Below are 20,570 nucleotides of genomic sequence, written 5' to 3'. Positions count from 1 at the left end.
GTGGTTATGATGGGCCACACCTGTTGCTTTTTTAATCTTACCTCTCCTTACAGCCCTCGTGTGGATCACCCCAGGTGCCTCTCGTCTGTTCCCTCATGTGCCCTGTAAAGCGCCCTTCAGTCCTGTGATCCCCAGTCCAGTCACTGATATTGCTACCTGCATGTGCTCCCCAGTGTGTCCTGTGTCTAGTGTGTCTGGTTTGTGTGCATCAATTCAGTAGACCGGATACCCTGAGTACTCTGAAGACCAGGGGGGTTGCAAAGACCCTGGGAGAAGCCCTCTCTTCAGCTGGAGGATTACTTCGCCCTCCTAGACCTCACCCTGAAGCTGAAGGCAAACCCAGTAGTATGGAAGATCTCCCACCTCCACCCCTGGCTCGAACCCTCATGATGCACTGATCGAGTGTGAGGTGTCTGAACTCTGCGTGTCTCCAGGGACTGCTGGGCTCCGCCCATTTCATGAGGTGTCCGAGCTCCATCCTTCCCCTGAGGTACCTGTTGAGCTCCGCCTGTTTCCAGAGTCGCCACTTATCTGCCCGCTGGTTCACCACAGCCAGACACTGATCTGTCAGCTGACTCCTCCAAGGCCTCCGCTGTCTTCTCCTGCTGCAGAAAGCGGAGACCCTGGGCAAGGATGGAGCCAACTTCCTGCCCAGGAGATGCTGCTGCTGCCACACAGTGCCCAGAAGATGTTACTGCTCCTTTGCCTGTTCCTGGTGAGATCCCTGCCGAACTTGTCCCGATCCCAGCTGAACCCTTCCTGTTTTTCAGGGTTCCTAGGCCGTGTCTAGAGGTACCTTAAATGACTTGGATAAAAATGGCTTCCTAGCAGAGGCATAACAAAAGTTCACCCCTCACTCATTTTTGAAGGGTGGACATTGGAACACACCATGCCCTCACTAAAAGGCGGATCTTCGGCTCCTGGCCTGCCCCCACTCTTTCCCTATATTCATATATTGCACTTCTCATTCATTCCTAACTCCTTTTGTTGCACCTTTATCTTCCACTAGGCCTACGACTGTGTTTGTCCTCTTTCTGTCCTCACCCTGCCTTCTGCCTATAAACCTGTACCATTTTCTGGAAAAAAAAAAAAATTGTGCATCATTACACAACTTCTCATACATGCTACAGCTTTAAAAAATAGTTTTATTCATTTTAAATGGTGTCCCAATTTTGCTGAATGCTACATCTACCATATTGAGGTAAAATGGGACAGTAAGAAAAAGAAGTTTTTAGAAAATAAATAAATTTGAAGAATAATGGATTAAAATGTAATTGTTATTATTAGACAACATTTCAAAATGGAATAGTATAATGTTCAGTTTGTATTGGTGTCACACATTTATTACATTTAAATTAAATTACATTATTACATTTAAACCAAAGAATTTCAAGCTTTCTTTTGATAGTTTGGATACAACTGTGCATGATGTTCAACAGCTTGCAGCAAAGCTGCTCTCTGGACTGGGTCAATGGTGATACATGTACCAAGGTCAGTGATGAGTTTGACTGCGTTCAGCTGCATCATTGATAACTTTCAAGGAGTGAATGAATGTTTTGGCTGTGCAGAAATCATCATCAGAATGCCACAAGTCAACAGGTAAGTTTGCTTTGGATATTACATGTCTTAGCCTATCCAGCTGCCTATTACATGACAACCATTGATCATAGGGATCAAGGTTTGATTTAATGCCATTACCACAGAGTTATGCAATAATGATCAGCACAAATAAATATGACTGGTTAATAAAGATGAAAAATACTGAAAAATTATTGTAAAAATTATTGAAAAAATGCTAAGAGTTGCTGTACTCCATTCTATATTGCAATCTAATGTTTACCTAATCCATGACTGCAAAACATCTGCAGATCAGCTGTAGAAGGAAGAATATCAAAATGAGGGCCGGGTAGCAGAAAGAGTCTTGCCTGCCAGACAGGGTTTGCCTGCCTCCCAAGTGTTCCTGACAAACACATATTGGAAGGAACTGATTGTTGCTGAAACAAACAAAGCACCAGCCTAATTAGTGTGTCTTCATAAGGGCTTTATTCTACTGCTTGGGGCACGCCAAGGTTTTTAAGTATCTCATAGACGTGGTGCGCCACCATGTGGCCTGTTTGAAGCAAATCTTAATTCTTTCAGAAAGTAATAATGGAATAAATTATAGGTGTTTTTATTAGTGTGATCACACTATTGTTATCCGATATTACTATTATTATTTTTACTTCCTTTATTCAGACACTTTTTGCTGCGTTTCGTTTGCCACAGTTTTGGAGAAACCAGTTTCAGCTTGTTTGTCCTGCGTCCTAAGAGTGCGCTTCGAAAACAAAGTCTTCCTGCTTGTCACGCTTTATCACAGAGTCACCAAACTTGTATGAGACACCTCAGGGCAGCTCAACCAGCACATACATGAATTGAGGTATGACCCCGTATTCATCTGTTTCTTGTTTTTCACCCATCCCTTTTTCTCCCATTGGTGGCAATGCGGTTTTGGCCCCATAGAAATACACTGGTCATAATACAAGATATCCCACTGAGGCATGATTCATCCAACAGCCATTACACTTTAATAACTCAGACCAACTCATCCAACACATACATATCCATCCATAAACTTTATGGACTTTGGGATGCAAGTTCTTTTCTTAAACGGTTGATTAAAAGTAGAGGCTCTATCCGTGTCTCTTTCCCCCATTCTTTTCTGAATCCCAGAGAATCCTGTTAAAATGTTTTGTGACTGTACACATCAAAACACTGCGTCAAATGTCATTATACATTATATAAAGCCATTATACAGCAATTAACCATTAGCCTTAGCCTACAGTTTCAGATATATCTAAAACTACATTCTTTATGGAAAGAATTACAGTTACAAATATCCATAATATTTATATACATATCCCCATTTGTGTTTGTACTAGTCATAATATAAATCTGTGCTTTAAAATAGTCGCAGGTGAATATGTTACTGTTGAATTTTATTAGAACAGAAAATTGACAACATTGTTGCGCAACTACATAAACACAGGCACAATGATAGCCCATAAATACCAATCAAACTGTAATTAAAATCAGATACTGTTGTTTGTCAGTGTTTGGCTGAAGCCAGCCAACTTCAAAGCATTTAAAGTTTTCTTTTGATTGTCTGGATACAAATGTCTATGATGTTTAACAGCTTGCAGCAAAGCTGCTCGCTGGACTGGGTCAGGGATGAAACATGTACCAAGGTCCATGATGAGCCTGACTGCACTCAGCTGCATCATTGACAACTTTCGTGGAGTGAACGAATGTTTTGGGTGCGCAGAAATCATCATCAGAATGCCACTGGTCAACAGATGAGTTCAGCCAACTGCAGCTGATGTTCAGACGTTCAGTGCATGAAAGATTGTGTGAGATTCTGATCAAATTTAATTTGCATAGTATCAAATCTGGGAACACTGGCCTTCCGAGTCGAACATTTTCCAGAGCTGTTGTTTTCAGAAGTTTGGCTGCAATATCCTGCTTTGTTCTGCTTCTGGCTAATGGATGGCTGCTGTCACATCAAGGGCAAGGACGGAAGTGAAGGTAGGCATCATGGAGAAATCAAAAGGGGCTTTATTATAGGAGACTACAATATGGACAGGACAAATGAAACAGACCGTGAGGGGCCAAACCAGGGTGAGGAGAAACAGGCAGGAACACGAGACACAGGGCACACTCAGGAGCACATACAGGTAGTAACAGCAATTTCTTTAATGAAATGTGGTCAAACATGCTGATGCACATCAGCATTCCTTCCAAGTTAGCAGTGGAGCTAGGAGTGGAGGGTGTGACTCAGTGTTAATTCTGACAGCAAATTTTTATGTAGTTTTAGTCATTGTCTTTTGATTAAAATGTAATTTAGTTTGTCATAATTTTAAATTTAGTCTAGTTTTAGTTGACTAAATATCATAAGATTACAGTCGACTAAAACTACAGTTGATTTAGTCGACTAAAATTAAAAGTGCAAAGTGTAATGTTTAAAGTTTCCCTTTGATGTCAGAGAGTCATTATGTTCACCAAGATGAAATGAAACCAATGTCAAGGGATGGTAGTAAGGTCTGACTGTGCAGTACGGCAGTATTTGAAACACAAACATATATTTATTTATAACTGAGTACTGTAAAATCAGTAGTGCCATTAGTGCAAAAATAAAATCACTTCAAAGAAAAAGTGCATAGGCTGCTCTCTCTGTCATGGTTGCGGGCATCTCGGGCACGGGAACGGGGCATGGTGCACAAATAAGGGGCGGACGACCCACTTGCGGCTCCAGGAACACAAAAACAGGGTTTATTAAACAAAACTGAAAACACTATAAACACAACTAAACCAAAAAGACCACAAGGGGTCAAAAACAGAAAGGGGATTAAACAAGACTAAATAACAAAAACCGAATACACGCAGAACACTGAAAATATCAAAACCATCAACTAACGACAATCATAGACACGAGACACGACGCGATGAACCAGCGGGAAACAGAACAAAGGCAGGAACTAATATACTACGGGGGTAATGACTAACACAGGGCAGGTGAGGCTGATTAACAAAGACTAGGGAAACAGGACACAGGTGAAACCAATTAACTCAAAGACACTAACAATCAGGGAAACTAAACACTAACCAAGGAAGCATATATCAACACACGGAAGGTACATAGGCAATAACATAAGCAGGGGAACAAGAAACAAAACCAAAACCAATTACAAAGCAAACACCAGGAATAATTAAGCATAAAGGAAAACACCAGGGAGCTAAATACAAAAACAGAGGAGGCGGGATTCGAACTCACAACAAGAGGGAACTCAGGACCGAGGGGCAAACAGACAGCACATGCTTAATACATTGAGCCACAAGACCAGACAAGTGACAGGGGAGAAACAAGGACTGACGTATGGACGGGATGACCAGCACCACCTGCTGGTCAAACGGGGAAGGGGCACGGAAGGACCACAGCGGGAGGCCGACCCTGACACTCTCTGAATATTAAAATAAAAGTATTAAAATAAATATTTGTAGACATAATTTATTGGTGATTTCATGTTCGTTGAAGTTTTGCTTTTTAACAACTTCATAAAGTAATTTGTTATATAAATCAACTAAGGTGAAACAAAAACTGTACGTTCTCATGCTTTCAGACTCACGCAGGAAATCTTACAGCAAATCTATATTATACCATCATAAACATAAAATTATAGCTATTACAAGGTAAGAACTGTTATATATGTGTGCAGACATCTGGAATTGAAAATCTCACTCCAGCCAGCTGGCCAAAGTTGGCAACGCCGCGTTTTATTTGAAATGAAAATTAAAATGCTCTGTTTTCGCCTGAAACAGCTCATCATTCCGTTTTCGTTGTTACTCCGACAAATATAAAATGAATATGAGAAAAACAATGTAAAGGTCCAATTCCAGCAGATGCCTCATGCAGATTTTTGCCCCACCATCTCACAGGGGTATCCTGAACTTACTGCAGAGGCCATGAGAATTTTGCTTCCCTTTCAAACTACCTACCTTTGTGAGGTCTCATTCTCAGCACTGGATGCCATGAAAACAAAGGACAGGAAGCTTTTGCATGACCTCAGAGTCTGCTTATCATCCATAACTCCCAGAATTGATAAACTGTGCGGCTAGAGACAAGCTCACCTATCTCATTAATTTATCAGGTACATAATTATAATTACATGCTACATTTTCAGTTATTATTTCAGTTAATCATTTAAAAAAAAGTAGGGTATTTGTAGTGGAGTTCTAATTGTACACAAGTTGAAAAGATGTCAAGTTCTGTCATGTTGTGATAATATATAATAGGTCTGGTGTAGAGAGAAGTCCTTAAAAATTTGTTCTCCCTAAGGGGTCCCTCGCCTGAAATAGTTTGAGAACCACTGCTCTATATAAAGGGCACACACAGCAAGGGAACTTTTGAGTTCAAGTCCATAAAGCCAGATATGGTTTATGACCCTCTTGCCTACCATCCATCAGCGTCAGTGTGAAATCCAGATGCTCCTCAGCAGTCATTGTGACATAGTAGGAGACCCAGGTTGGCACCAAGGTATTGCTGCTCCCATTGTGTTGCGTAAGCAGGAAGGAAACATTTGGGTGAAGTACTAAAAGTTAAAATGGCCGCTAATGCTAGGGAGCACTGAAGCCTATTGAACATCCCCACCTCCAGTAGTGACATTTAATGCTAACCACAACACCAATGGTCCTTACAATCAGGCTGCCATTAACACCCCTGGGTGTGTGGGCCAATGCAACAATATAGACCAGTGCATTGGTCATCTGGAGATGAACAAGGTATGAGGAACACTAGCATAATGAACAGTGGCCATCAGAAGAAAGTCCTCATACCATCAGTGTACTTCCACAGGCCTATAATACAGATTCAAACCTCAGTACTGTGCAAGAGGCATCTTGCCCAGTTGACGACCACTGAGGGTGATTTCTGATGAGCTGATTGGCTGGCCAATACCAAGATCTTGTTGCACATCCACCACAACAGAATCTTCCTCATACTCAATCCTCACAGTGTTAGTGTTCACTAGTGTTCCAAGGTCAGATTTTCTAGAGCAGGGGCTCAAGTCACTGGTGGTCTACACAGAGAAGTAGCCTGATTACCTGGTCTAGCCTGAAAAGTAACCTGTGTCATTGGTCTAGCCTGATAATATATAATGCACTTTTCATTAAAACAAATCTCAAAGTGCTACACAAGTAAAATCAGCACATAAAAACACATAAAATCAGCAATAAAATGCGCGTTTAAAAAGGTGGGTCTTTAAGCCACATTTAAAAGTGGTTACATTCTGTGGTGCCCTAAGATGCTCTGGGAGGGCATTCCAAAGACGAGGGGCAGCAGAGCAAAAGGCCCGATCCCCCATTGTGCGGAGTTTTGTCCTTTGAGTTTTAAGAAGGTATGTTGAGGAGGAGCGGAGGGAACGTACGGATGTCTGAGGAGTGAGGAGATCCTTGAGGTATGTAGGAGCAGTTCCGTGGAGACATTGGTGGGTGAGGAGGGAGACCTTATACCAAATGCGGAGTGAAACAGGGAGCCAATGGAGTGTTTTTAGAATAGGAGTGATGTGGTTGAATTTTCGCACCCTCATCAGGATCCTAGCAGCGCTGTTCTGCACGTATTGAAGTTTTTGAATGCTCTTGCTAGGGATCCCGATGAGGAGCGCATTGCAATAGTCCAGCCTGGAGGAGACAAAGGCGTGCACCAGCTTTTCTGCATCTGCCAGGGTGAGTAATGGACGAAGTTTGGCGATGTTCCTGAGGTGGTAAAAAGAGGTTTTGCACAGCTGTTGGATGTGAGTATCGTAGGTGAGATGGGGGTCCATTTTTACACCGAGGTTGGTGACAACTGATGATAATGGAATGTCCTGATCTGAAAAAGAAATACTGCATGGTGATGGTGGAAGTGGAAACCTGGTGTGTAGTGCCGACTAGGATGGCCTCAGTTTTGGAGCTGTTTAGCTGCAAGAAGTTGAGCTTCATCCACGCCTTTATGTCCTCCAGGCAGGTGGTGAGAGTGGCAGAATGCGACAGTGCAGAGTGGTTGGGGTGGTTAAAATCCATTTTTAAGTAAAGCTGTGTGTCGTCAGCGTAGCAGTGGAAAGATAGTCCATGTGTACTGATAACACGACCAAGAGGGAGCAGATAAAGGGTGAAAAGAGTAGGTCCTAGTACCGAGCCCTGGGGAACCCCACAGGTGACAATGTGGGTATCTGATTTGGCTTTTCCCAGGGCAACGTGCTCAGTTCTTCCAGAGAGAAAGGAAGAGAACCAGTCGTAGACGGAGTTGGAGAGACCGATGGTGGTATGAAGGCGGTGCAATAGGATATCGACGGATAAGTAATCTGTGTCACTGGTCTTGCCTGATAAGTAACCTGTGTCATTGGTCTAGCCTGATAAGTAACCTGTGTCATTGGTCTAGCCTGATAAGTAGCCTCTGTTACTGGTCTAGCCAGTTTTAATCAGACAGCTGTAACTTGGCAATGCCTTGTCCTACCTCTTTGGAATATGGAATATTACCTTCCATTGCTATTCTGGGGTTGCAGTAATAGGCTGGCTGTACTTAATCAATTAGGGCTCTACAACTAACAATTGCCTATATCTCTTGATCTCCTTGAAAATATAAAAAGGTGTATAAAGCAAGGATGCCCTCTCTCACCTTATTTGTTTTTAGTGGTTACATAGTAGGGATGGGAAGATTCCCCGATTCGCTCGGTGCATCGGCTTAAAAAGTTAACGGTGCGATGCATCGGTTTAAAATGTGTGCATCGGATACAAATTGGCATCTCACGCACGTCTCTCTTCACTGCTGCGTGAATATGACGTAGCCTATCACAACACTACAGAGACCGGGGCATGTCCAGAAAGTCACATAGAGCATAAATTAACATGGCAGAGGTAGAGCAGCTGCGTCCTCCACCAAGTAATTACAAATCCAGTGTGTGGAAACACTTTGGGTTTTATAAGAAAGCTGGAAATCTTGATAAAACCCATGCAATTTGTAAAATATGTCGTGCCACTATAAAATATACAGGCAGCACGACGAATCTGACAACACACTTGAAGCGCCGATGTTCTGTCGATCCATGCTTCCCATCGACATGTCCTACCTAGCAGTTCTGCGCATGCGCAGCGCGTGCGCAGTCACACATTCGTCGGATTCAACACCACGCCCATATATCTGTGCTACCCTTCGTTGGACACATTGTTTTACGGTGAGTAATATCTTTAAAGTTCTTTTAATTGTTACTTTAGACTTATACATTTGTATTTTTTGCATCTACACGCTGTCTGCAGGGCACGGGGGAAAGGCATATGAGCATATGACGCTGCTCTAGAGTAATAAATGAATGTTTGAAAAGCTGGCGCGCAGGACAATAAACAATAAACGTTTCAATGTGTTTTCTTTAAAAAAATAATCAAATTATTTCATGTACAATCGTGAAAAACCTTTCCAGACAGTCGTAAATGGCACAGTCTGCTCTTATTAAGCGACTTTTTACGTATAAAATGGAAAAATGGATTTTATATTTTATTAACCGTGTATATTTACACACTGACTTTGCAGCAGTGTAGTTTATCATGCCGTGTATCGTGTTACAATAAACTTCCAGTATAAAGTTACCCTCAACTCTATATGAAGAAGGGGAGCATGTTTTGAGTGTATTAGAGACTGTGTGCGCGCGCGTGTGTGCGCATGTGTGTGCGCGTGTGTGCGTGCGTGCGTGTATAAATACACACACACACACACACACACACATATACACATACATACATACATATACATATACATACATACATACATACTTGCAGGTAGGACGTTCTGATAGTATAAACTACCCCATCAGAATGTGCTTCCATATAGATTAACGCAGGTAGGACGTTCTGATAGTATAAACTACCCCATCAGAATGTGCTTCCATATAGATTAATGCAGGTAGGACGTTCTGATAGTATAAACTAGCCCATCAGAATGTGCTTCCATATAGATTAATGCAGGTAGGACGTTCTGATAGTATAAACTACCCCATCAGAATGTGCTTCCATATAGATTAATGCAGGTAGGACGTTCTGATAGTATAAACTACCCCATCGGAATGTGCTTCCATATAGATTAATGCAGGTAGGACGTTCTGATAGTATAAACTACCCCATCGGAATGTGCTTCCATATAGATTAATGCAGGTAGGACGTTCTGATAGTATAAACTACCCCATCGGAATGTGCTTCCATATAGATAAATGCAGGTAGGACGTTCTGATAGTATAAACTACCCCATCGGAATGTGCTTCCATATGAGAGGAACAGCAGCTAAGAACAAAAGAGAAGAGAAGAGGGGATTATCAGTTGTGTTGAAAAAATATATCAATCAATCAATCAATACTATACCACAAAACATTTGACATACAGTATTAGACTAATAACACATGTATCTCCAAATCAACATACAGTAGTTTTATAACTTGTGCCACAGTTCCTAAACTTCCTATTAGAACAAAGCAAACCTGTCTCTTCCTCTCTGTGGGTGCTCCTGTCACCTCCTGTTTCAGCAGCCTGACTCTCGTTCAATGTGTTCCTGTCCCCTGCCTGACAATAATTATTATAATCCAAAGACTAACTGTTAGATTTCCTTAAACTAGACATAAATTTATTTGCCTGTGTCTTAAATTAACAAATGGATACATGATAGAGAGGCAGAGGGGAGAGAGTGAGTGTGTGTGTGAGTCTAGCTACAGTCTTCTGAGTATATTCTTACCTTTTCATCCATCTTCACCACCTCTGTAGTTACGTAGCTTCATGAATATCGTGTCCTTGGTGTCGCTGTCATCCAGGAAAGCCAAGTCTTTGAAGCGTGGATCAAGGGCTGAAGAATAGTGAAGGAGGTCTTGGAGATATGTATAGCGACCATCAAAGTCCTCTCTGAATCGTTCCTTCATCTGGGAAATTACTGGTAGATCACTCTCATCTGGCTGGAAATGTTTCTGTAATTTGGCCTGGATTGGGGAGATCATCGAGATGGTGGGTTTTTTTTCCCTCACTGAGGAGTGTGGTTTCCACTTTCAGAGGGGACATCAATTTGATGACCTCTTGGATTAGTGTCGTCTTCCTCTGTCATCCTGGCCATGCCTTCTCTCCTCTTTATCTTTGACAACAGTGTGTTCAACACAGCAAGCTGCTGCTCCCAAAAACATTCCAACATGTCAAAAGAACTGTTCCATCTTGTGGAAACATCATGGATTAGCTTGTGGTTTGGCAGCTGTAACTGGGCCTGCGTTTCACGTAGAACTTCAGTTGCTTTTGGGCTCCTGTGAAAAAAACGTTACCACCTTCCTCACTTTTGCTAGAAGCTCTGACACCCTGTCTACCTTGAGGGATATTTGGGAAGCCAAATTAAGTGTGTGCGCGATGCATCGCACATGGGGGTCCATCTCAGCACCGACTCCTGCCAGTATCATGTTTTTAGCATTATCAGTGACCAACGCTGTTTTCTTGTCATTGATGTTCCACTCGCGGCAAACGTCCTGCAGTAAAATGTTAGATAACTCCCCGTGTGAGCCTCGTTGAACACTCTAGTCTGTAGAATGTGGTTTTGCAAAACCCATTCGTTGTCAATATAGTGTGCTGTGACAGTGATATATGAGTCAGTGGCGCAAGACGTCCAGCCATCAACCGTAATTGCAACTCTGGGCACTGCTTAATGACTCGGCTATCTCTCGTCGGACTTTGTGATACAGAATAGGGATTTGTTTCTCGGTGAATAGCTTCCTATCTGGTATGTGGTACCTCGGCTCCAAGACATGGAGGACGTATTGGAAGCCCTCGTTCTCAGTAACGCTGTAAGGCTGAATGTCTTTACAGATAAAAAAAAGGCGATTGCGTCGGTTATTGCCTTGGAACGAGCAGAACTGTTAGGCAGCTGCGATTGAAAAAAAGTTTCAATTGTTTGCTCACCCGGCGTCCCGCTAGCAGTAGCAGGTTCAGCTGAATCCGAGTGAGAGGAGGAGGAGGAGGAGGCCGGAGTCTCCAAACTCACACCGTGTCGGTGTTCTGACGATTTATGCTGCCTTGTCGAAAAATCCTACCGTAGTGCAAATCGACAGCCGAGTCTATCGATTCGTGCTACCCTATCGAAAAATGCTACGTTGCCGGTAGGACGTTCTGATAGTATAAACTACCCCATCGGAATGTGCTTCCATATGGATTAATGCAGGTAGGACGTTCTGAGGAGGCTGCTGGGATTGCTGTAGAGGCTGCTGGGATTGCTGTACTGATCGGGAGTGGCGTAGTCGCTGTGTGCACTTGTGTTGTGTGCCTGTTGAAGCGGTTGATTTGATTTGAATTATCTGTAAAGGTATATTTGAGCGTTTGTGTGCCAGCACGGTTACGTGGGTGGTTGTTGTTGTTTTCATTTTTTACTCTTATTTTTACGTGTGTACTTGTCTGTCCTTGTGAGTGTTACCGACAGCTGCGGGCGCGAGCGGCGTTTCTGTTTGCGTCCTTCGCATCAAACACCCGCGGGTAATATTATCGAACATCGGTAACATTAACTCTAAAAGGTCAGTTGCTCCGGAGCTTTGCTCGGTCGCCGGTCGGGGCCGGGAGGACATTTTCCACTTTTTTTCCCGCTCCGGCAGTAGCCTGCTTTGAGAGGGTTTTTGTGGTTTTTTGGCCTCCCTAGAGCAACTTCGCTTTAGTTTAGCTAAACGTGGTTCAGCAGGAAGTTAATCTCGGGTAAGTAATTGTAAATTTGGTTATTTTAAAAGTTAAATTTAAAGGTTGTTATCGCTGACGCTGCCGGATAATTTATAATAAAGTACCGATTTAACGCAAGTGTTAATTTAGTGCTTTAGTGTACTCGGCACTTTGTTTTAACTATACGTTAATTAGATCAACTAAAAGTTTAAATAATCTCTATTAATATACTGGGCTGGGAGTAAAGGACGGGGACATAGTGAGTTAGGTAATTATGGGGCCAACTCAGTGTTGTGTTTGCAAGATGTTTGCCCTTCTGGATGCTTGCGTCCAGTCGGACTTCGTCTGCGAGCGATGTGGGTTAGTTGACTCACTCATGGTCCAGGTTCGTGACCTAGAGGAGCGACTGGCTCTCATCCAGCATAGCAATGAGTTAAAGGAGAGAGTTAATACGCCTTCTAGGGAGACTATGTGTACGTCACAAGCGGGGAGGGGGGAGAATGATGAACAGGTAGGTCGAGAGAGCTGGGTGAACGTAGGTCGTAGACGTAGAAAAGGGCGTACACAGTTCACAGAGGCGGCATCACCTGAAGTAACGGTTTCTAACTGCTTTCAGGTGCTTCCAGCTTTAGAGCCGGAAGAGACTGGGGAGGCAGGTGGGCCCTTGGGCACCAAGGAGCCACCTAACCCCAGTAGGAGGGAGGTTGTGGTAGTAGGGGATTCAATTATAAGAGGTGTAGATAGTTATGTGTGCACCCGTGATAGAGGGTCCCGTACGGTGTCTTGCCTGCCTGGTGCCCAGGTAGGGGACCTTCCAGATCGAGTGGACAGGCTTTTGGCCCCAGCCGGGGTGGATCCAGTGGTCGTGGTGCATGTTGGCACCAATGACATAGGAAAGGGCAGAAGGGCTGTTCTGCAAGATAAATTTATAGAAGTCGCGGATAAGCTTAGAAGCAGAACATCCACGGTGGTATTCTCTGGAATACTTCCCGTGCCACGTGCAAGTCAGGCAAAATTAGCTGAGATAAGGGGATTAAATGCGTGGCTAAAATGGTGGTGTAGGAAAGAGGGGTTCAGGTTTATGGGGCACTGGAAGACCTTCTGGAACAGGTGGGACCTGTTCAAGCCGGACGGGTTGCATCTGAACCATAGGGGAACCAGTGTATTGGGGAGGCGTATGTGCAGAATAGTTGAGGAATGTTTAAACTAGGGACTGGGGGGGCAGGGAGGTCAGTTATGAATTTATGTGGGGAGAGACGGAAAGCCCAAATAAATATTAAAAGTAGACAATGTAAAAGGCCTACCATTAGTGGTCTGTATTTGAATGCTAGGAGTATTAGAAACAAAATTAATGACTTAGAGGCTTTAATTTCTTCAGACAATTACGACATTATAGGAATAACTGAAACATGGATGAGTGACAATGATGGTGATGAATATAATATGGATGGTTATACGTTGTTCCGTAGAGACCGGATAGGCAAGAAGGGAGGTGGTGTTGCAGTATACGTAAAAGAAAACTTGCAGGCAAGGGAACTCACTGATAAAAATAAAAATTCAGAAGCTGTATGGATCAAACTTGATGCTAAAGATTCAAATGGCCTAATTGTCGGGGTTTGTTATAGGGCACCTAATGTAGCTGTAGAGGAAAGCAGAATATTATATGATGATATCAGGATTATGAGTAATAAAAATGATGTGGTGGTTATGGGTGATTTTAATTTACCTGGGATACAGTGGGACACAGTCTCTGGCTCTTCTGTAAATGAACTTGAGATGGTGGAATTAGTACAGGATTGTTTTTTTACTCAGTTTGTTAATACTCCAACCAGGGGAGAAGCCCTTCTTGATCTCGTTTTTTGTAATAACCAGGATAGGATTGGAAAATTAGAGGTTTTAGACCCATTGTACGGTAGTGATCATAACATGGTTAAATTCGAGGTTAATTTTAGTGTCCGAAGAGCAAAGTCTAAATTAAAAGTATACAATGTTAGGAAGGCTAACTTTAATGGTATGAGACGGAAATTAGAAACTGTAAACTGGACAGAGTTAAATAGCAAAACAGTTGAAGAGGCATGGGAATTTTTCAAAAGCACATTGTTGCAAGTGCAAGAGGACTTCATACCTGTTTCCAGCAAAACTAAATCTAGGAAACGACAACCAAGGTGGTTTACTAAGGAAATTAAGAATAAAGTCAGGAGGAAAAGGGCTCTGTTCCACAACTGGAAAATAACTAATGATTTCAAAATCAAGCAGGAGTATCTAAGTCTACAGGCAGAGTTAAAAAATGACATTAGGCTATCAAAGAGGGATGTAGAAAGAAAAATTGCATTGGAGGCTAAGCATGACAGTAAAGGTTTCTTCCAATATTTTAACTCTAAGAGAGCACTAAAAGCTGAAATCACTAATTTGCAGGATAGTAAGGGCCTTATAATTGATAACGAAATTGATATGGTAAACGAGTTTAATGATTATTTTTCAAGGGTGTTCACAATAGAGAACACAAGTAATTTACCACCAATTAATACGAATACAGCATCGTCTATGACCAATATATGTATAACTGAGGTTGATGTGATACTAAGCCTAGCTAAACTCAAAATAAATAAATCGCAGGGGCCTGATGGCATCTTACCTTTAGTCTTGAAAGAGATGAGGGATATTATTAGCCAACCTTTGACTTTAATATTCCAGAAATCGTTATCTGCGGGTGTGGTACCATCAGATTGGAAGCATGCTAATATAACACCCATATTCAAAAAAGGGGATAGAAGTAATCCAGCGAACTATAGGCCAATCAGTTTAACTAGCATTACTGGAAAAATAATGGAAGCTATAATTCAAGTGAAAATGGTAGATTACCTAGATGCAAATAACATTATAAAGGATAGCCAACATGGATTTAGGAGAGGTAGATCCTGCTTAACGAATCTGCTTGAGTTCTTTGAGGAAGCTACAAGTGAAATTGATCACAAAAAGGCCTATGATGTGATTTACTTAGATTTCCAGAAAGCCTTTGATGTTGTCCCCCACAAACGGCTCTTGTTAAAGCTTAAAGCTGCAGGAATTTTAGGAACTGTGGCAGCTTGGATCAAAAACTGGCTAACTGATAGGAAGCAGCGAGTAGTTATTAGAGGCACTATGTCACAGTGGGCCTCCGTTTATAGTGGGGTACCGCAGGGTTCAATTTTAGGACCACTATTGTTCCTAATTTACATTAATGATATTGACACGAATACATACAGTAAACTGGTTAAATTTGCAGACGACACTAAGGTGGGCGGGGTAGCAGATACTAATCAAGCAGCAGAGAGGCTTCAACGGGATCTGGATTTAATTAGCGAATGGGCTGATACTTGGCAGATGAAATTTAACACAGATAAATGTAAGGTAATCCATGCAGGGAGCAGAAATATACAGTACAGATATTTTATGGGTTCCACTGAAATAAAGGTAGCTGATTACGAGAAAGATCTCGGTATGTATGTTGATGCTTCCATGTCCCACTCTCGCCAATGTGGGGAAGCAATAAAAAAGGCGAACAGAATGTTGGGTTATATCTCTAGATGTGTGGAGTTTAAGTCAAGGGAGGTGATGTTACACTTATATAATTCCTTGGTAAGACCCCACCTAGAATACTGTGTGCAGGTTTGGTCACCATACCTCAAGAAGGACATTGCTGCCTTAGAAAAGGTGCAACGAAGAGCTACGAGAATGATTCCTGGTCTTAGAGGAATGTCTTACGAGGAGAGGTTAGCGGAACTGAATCTGTTCAGCCTTGAGCAAAGGAGACTAAGGGGGGATATGATTCAGGTCTATAAGATTCTAACGGGTCTGGATGCTGTTCAGCCAAATGACTATTTCAATATTAGTCTAAATACTAGAACTCGTGGCCATAAGTGGAAATTAGCGGGAGAACATTTTAAAACAAATTTGAGGAAGCACTTCTTTACACAGCGTGTAGTCAGAGTATGGAATAGTCTTCCTGCTATTGTAGTGGAAGCTAAAACCATGGGTTCCTTTAAATCAGAGCTAGATAAGATTTTAACAACTCTGAGATATTAGCTAAGTTCTCCCCAAACGAGCTTGATGGGCCGAATGGCCTCCTCTCGTTTGTAAATTTCTTATGTTCTTATGTTCTTATGATAGTCTAAATTACCCCATCGGAATGTGCTTATTTTAACACCTACACTTAATAATATAAGGTAGCCTATCTCAGTAGTCCAATATACCCTAACAAGTTATGTTTACATTAAAAAATCCCACACTAACATTTACTACAGACGCATCTGTCCACATCAGGCAAACATTGTGCTACAGGTTGACTGTACAAACAAGTACATAGGATTACTTTCTAAGCACTCAGTATGGGTATTGTACAATTAATCTGTTCGGGTAATGTGTTTTTTAGTATAATTGCAATAATGTTAATATAATAACTGCTCTGTACTTAATAAATGCTATTAAAGGCCAAGAATATTTGTCCAACTTTTTTTGTAGTCATGGAGAAGAGGTGGGATACAGTTTACACATTTCTTTCTGCTGGGTCATACCCACCAGAATATGAAAAATCCCAGAGGCAAAATCTGCGGAGATATGCCTCAAAGTTCAGACTTAAAGGTCAGTAGTTTCCAGTAAATACTAATAAATCTCTTATTTGTTTAAATAAATTGTTAATTATTTTGAATTTACTTTCATATTTCATAGATGCAGAGCTCTTTTATGGAGGTAGGAGAGCTATAAAGAGCAAAGAGGAAGCTTGGAGGCTTTTTCAGGAGTTTCATGCATCTCCTATTGGAGGACACACAGGCGTCCTTAAAACGCGCACTGCCTTGTGTTCCAGATTTTACTGGAGTGGCATGTCAGTGGACATTGACAACTGGGTATGTATTATCTTCCTGCATTTTATTTAAAGACCGCAATATAGCAAATATAAATTGAAGATATAATAGATCATTTGACAGGCAGTTAAAGTAATTATTGTTCATAGATTAATGTTTGATATTTCTGTATAAACACTACACAAATAATATTGTATGTCTTAAAGGTTCTGGATTGTGACCGCTGCCAAAAAGTTGGTAAACAACTTGATGTGGCACAACCACTGCAGTGCATTAAGGTAGTTTTAGTAACATATTAAATGAAAATAGCAATACACACCTTATACAAAGCTCATAGTTATTTCCTTAAATAGGTGTCTGATGTCTGGGAGTTAGTTGGAATTGATCTGACTGGACCACTTCCAAAAACCTCCAGTGGATTTCAGTATATTCTTACGGCTACTGACTATTTTTCCAAATGGGTTGAGGCTTTCCCATTAACAAGCAAATCTGCAGCTGAAGTAGCACAGAAATTGTGCTCAATAATATACAGACATGGCTGCCCTAAAAGAATCTTGTCTGACCAGGGAAGAGAATTTGTTAATGAAGTAAGTATAAAATTAAGCAGAACTGCTTATGTTTTAAAAACTTATTTTATGATGCCCACTTTATTACGGTCAAACATTTACCACAGTAGGCCAAGAGCCTGCCAGGCGTAGGTGAGTGTGTGTGTGTAACAAATGATTTGTCTTTTGAAGCTCAACTCTGGGCTTTGTGACATACTAAAAATTGAAAGGAGTGTCACAGCCTGTCACGCCCCGCTCCGTCCGCTCCTGATGTGTGCCACGCCCACCTCGTTACCTCGTGTTCAGCCCTGAGTGTGATCACCTGTGTCCCCAGATCAGTCTTCCCCAGATCTGTCATTGTATTGTCCGTGGATGTCTTGTATTTCGCCAATTAAACCCCGTTACCTGACTTCCTGGCTGCTGTCGCCTGCTTCCCGGCTCGCCCGAGCCCGAACGTGACACAGCCGCTTATCATCCACAGACAAACGGTCTGGATGAAAAGACAAATGACAATATAAAAAGGTATGCTTTATTATTTGTACATCACATTCTTAATGGATTTTACCACATTGTCATTGTTGTCATATTGCATCTGTTTTACTGTGTCTACATTTAGAGCCCTACGAAAATTAGTAAATGCTCAACAGGATGACTGGGATGTGTACCTAGATGCCACACTTTTTTCTTTGCGGTCTAAAGTCCACACTACCACAAAATACATGCCGTTTTTTTTAATGTACGGAAGAGAAGCAGTGTTTCCTTCAGAAGTTCCTGCTGAATTGCCAGTGAGTGTTTTAGTTGTCTCTAAACTATCGCTATCTTTACATATCAATCAAGTCTTACTCGTTTATATGATCAAAGAGTATAATAATTTTGGCTGCATATTTAGTCTTTTTTGCTTAATTTCTGTATTTAAACTTCTGTTTAATTTCTATATTTACAAATTTACATGTCATATTTACAGTTGTACGGTGGGGGAAATAAGTATTTGATCCCCTGCTGAATTTGTAAGTTTGCTGACAAAGAAATGAACAGTCTCTAATTTTTATGGCACTTTCATTTTAATGGAGAGAGGGAGAACATCAACCGAAAATCCAGAATAAACACATTACATAAGTTATAAATTGATTTACATTTGATTGAGTGAAATTGAGCCCCTACAACCCAGCCAAAAGCCAACCACAGATTGGCTATGTGCTCATGTGGCACTGATTATAATCAATCAATTACACACACACCTGATGTTAACTCGTTATGTGTATAAAGCACACCTGTCCACTGAATCAGTTTCTTCCATTACAACCTTTCCAACACCACGGGCAAGATCAAAGAGCTGTCAAAGGATGTGGGGACCAGATTGTAGACCTGTATAAGGCTGGAATTGGCTACAAGAGCATCAGCAAGAAGCTTGGTGAGAAGGTGACAGTAAGGGTTTCTCCACCAAGTACTAAGTCATGTTTTGCTTGGGGACCAAATACTTACTTCACTTAATGACATGCAAATCAATTTATAACTTTTGTAGTGTTTTTTCTGGATAAGTTATAAATTGAGCTTCTTGCTAATGCTCTTGTAGCCAATTCCAGCCTTGTACAGGTCCACAGTCTTGTCCCTGACATCCTTTGACAGCTCTTTGATCTTGCCCGTGGTGTTGGAAAGGTTGTAATGGAAGAAACTGATTCAGTGGACAGGTGTGCTTTATACACATAACGAGTTAACATCAGGTGTGTGTGTAATTGATTATAATCAGTGCCACATGGGCACATAATCTGTGGTTGGCTTTTGGCTGGGTTGTAGGGGCTCAATTTCACTCAATCAAATGTAAATCAATTTATAACTTATGTAATGTGTTTATTCTGGATTTTTGGTTGATATTCTCCCTCTCTCCATTAAAATGAAAGTGTCATAAAAATTAGACTGTTCATTTCTTTGTAAGTGAGCAAACTTACAAATTCAGCAGGGGATCAAATACTTATTTCCCCCACTGTACTTATGCAAGATCATTGGTGCAAATATATTTTCTTACAGTTCAATTGTATGAAAAGGTATTAAATAAATTTCATAATGTACAAATGATCAACACTGTTTAAAATACAGTTATGTCTGTGTCTGTTTACTAACACAAGCAGCTGTGTTGTACAGGTTTATGCTGTTCTTCATGTGAGCTGTGATTTCCACTCCGTTTAAATAACCGTTCGAACATTATGTGACTCAGTAATGTTTACTTGGTTATTTCATGTAGTGAGTCACTTTTATTTTTTGTAATTGCTTTAAATTCTAGCTTTCCATAATCGTTCTACCTGAGGACTCAAGCTATATCGGCTCTAAAAAAGAAGCACAAGATACAGTAAAAAAAAAAAAAAAAAACTGCACAAGAAAACATTTCCAAATGCCAAGAAAAACAAGTGGATGCTTATGCTAGAAGGGTTCAGAAAAAATACAGAAATGTCATGTACACTGCTGGAGATGAAGTACTTCTTCTGAATATGAGGAAGCGCGGAAGAAAAGGTGGAAGACTTGAACCGAATTTTTCAGGTCCCTACACCATTCAGCACATCCACGGCAAACGAGCAGCATTACAAAACGCTGAGGGCACCACTTTAAAAAATATGTACAGTATTGAACATCTTAAGCCATATAGAAGAAGCAACCCTGGAAATTACTCTGTCACTGCAAAAACACCCAGTCAGCCAGTGAAGAGGAGCACACCCTTGAAGATTTCTCCTTGCAGTCCTACACAAGAGAGCAGACCCTCTGTTATTGTACAAAGTTGCAGAACACCCTTGAAGATTTCTCCTTGCGGTCCTACACAAGATAGCAGACCCTCTATTATTGTCCAAAGTTACACCATGGTTAAAGAGGTACCCCCAAAACCAGCGCCTAAAAAGCCTGTACCAGAACCTGCTCCCCCTGCAAAACGAAGCACACAAGAAGAAGGTGTCTTGGCTAAAATGTTGTTCATGACCAG

General features: G+C 41.5%; 1 pseudogene; it reads left to right on the top strand.

Moving 5' to 3' along the window:
* The first annotated feature begins 1,352 nt into the window (after window positions 1–1,352).
* Window positions 1,353–20,570, top strand: part of LOC140581026 (cytosolic 5'-nucleotidase 1A-like) — a 36,648-nt pseudogene continuing 17,430 nt past the window's right edge.

The sequence above is a fragment of the Paramormyrops kingsleyae genome, chromosome 19 (assembly GCF_048594095.1).
Source record: "Paramormyrops kingsleyae isolate MSU_618 chromosome 19, PKINGS_0.4, whole genome shotgun sequence".
Taxonomy (NCBI): domain Eukaryota; kingdom Metazoa; phylum Chordata; class Actinopteri; order Osteoglossiformes; family Mormyridae; genus Paramormyrops; species Paramormyrops kingsleyae.
Note: the sequence above shows the minus strand (reverse complement) of the source record. Positions and strands in the feature narration are given on the sequence as shown.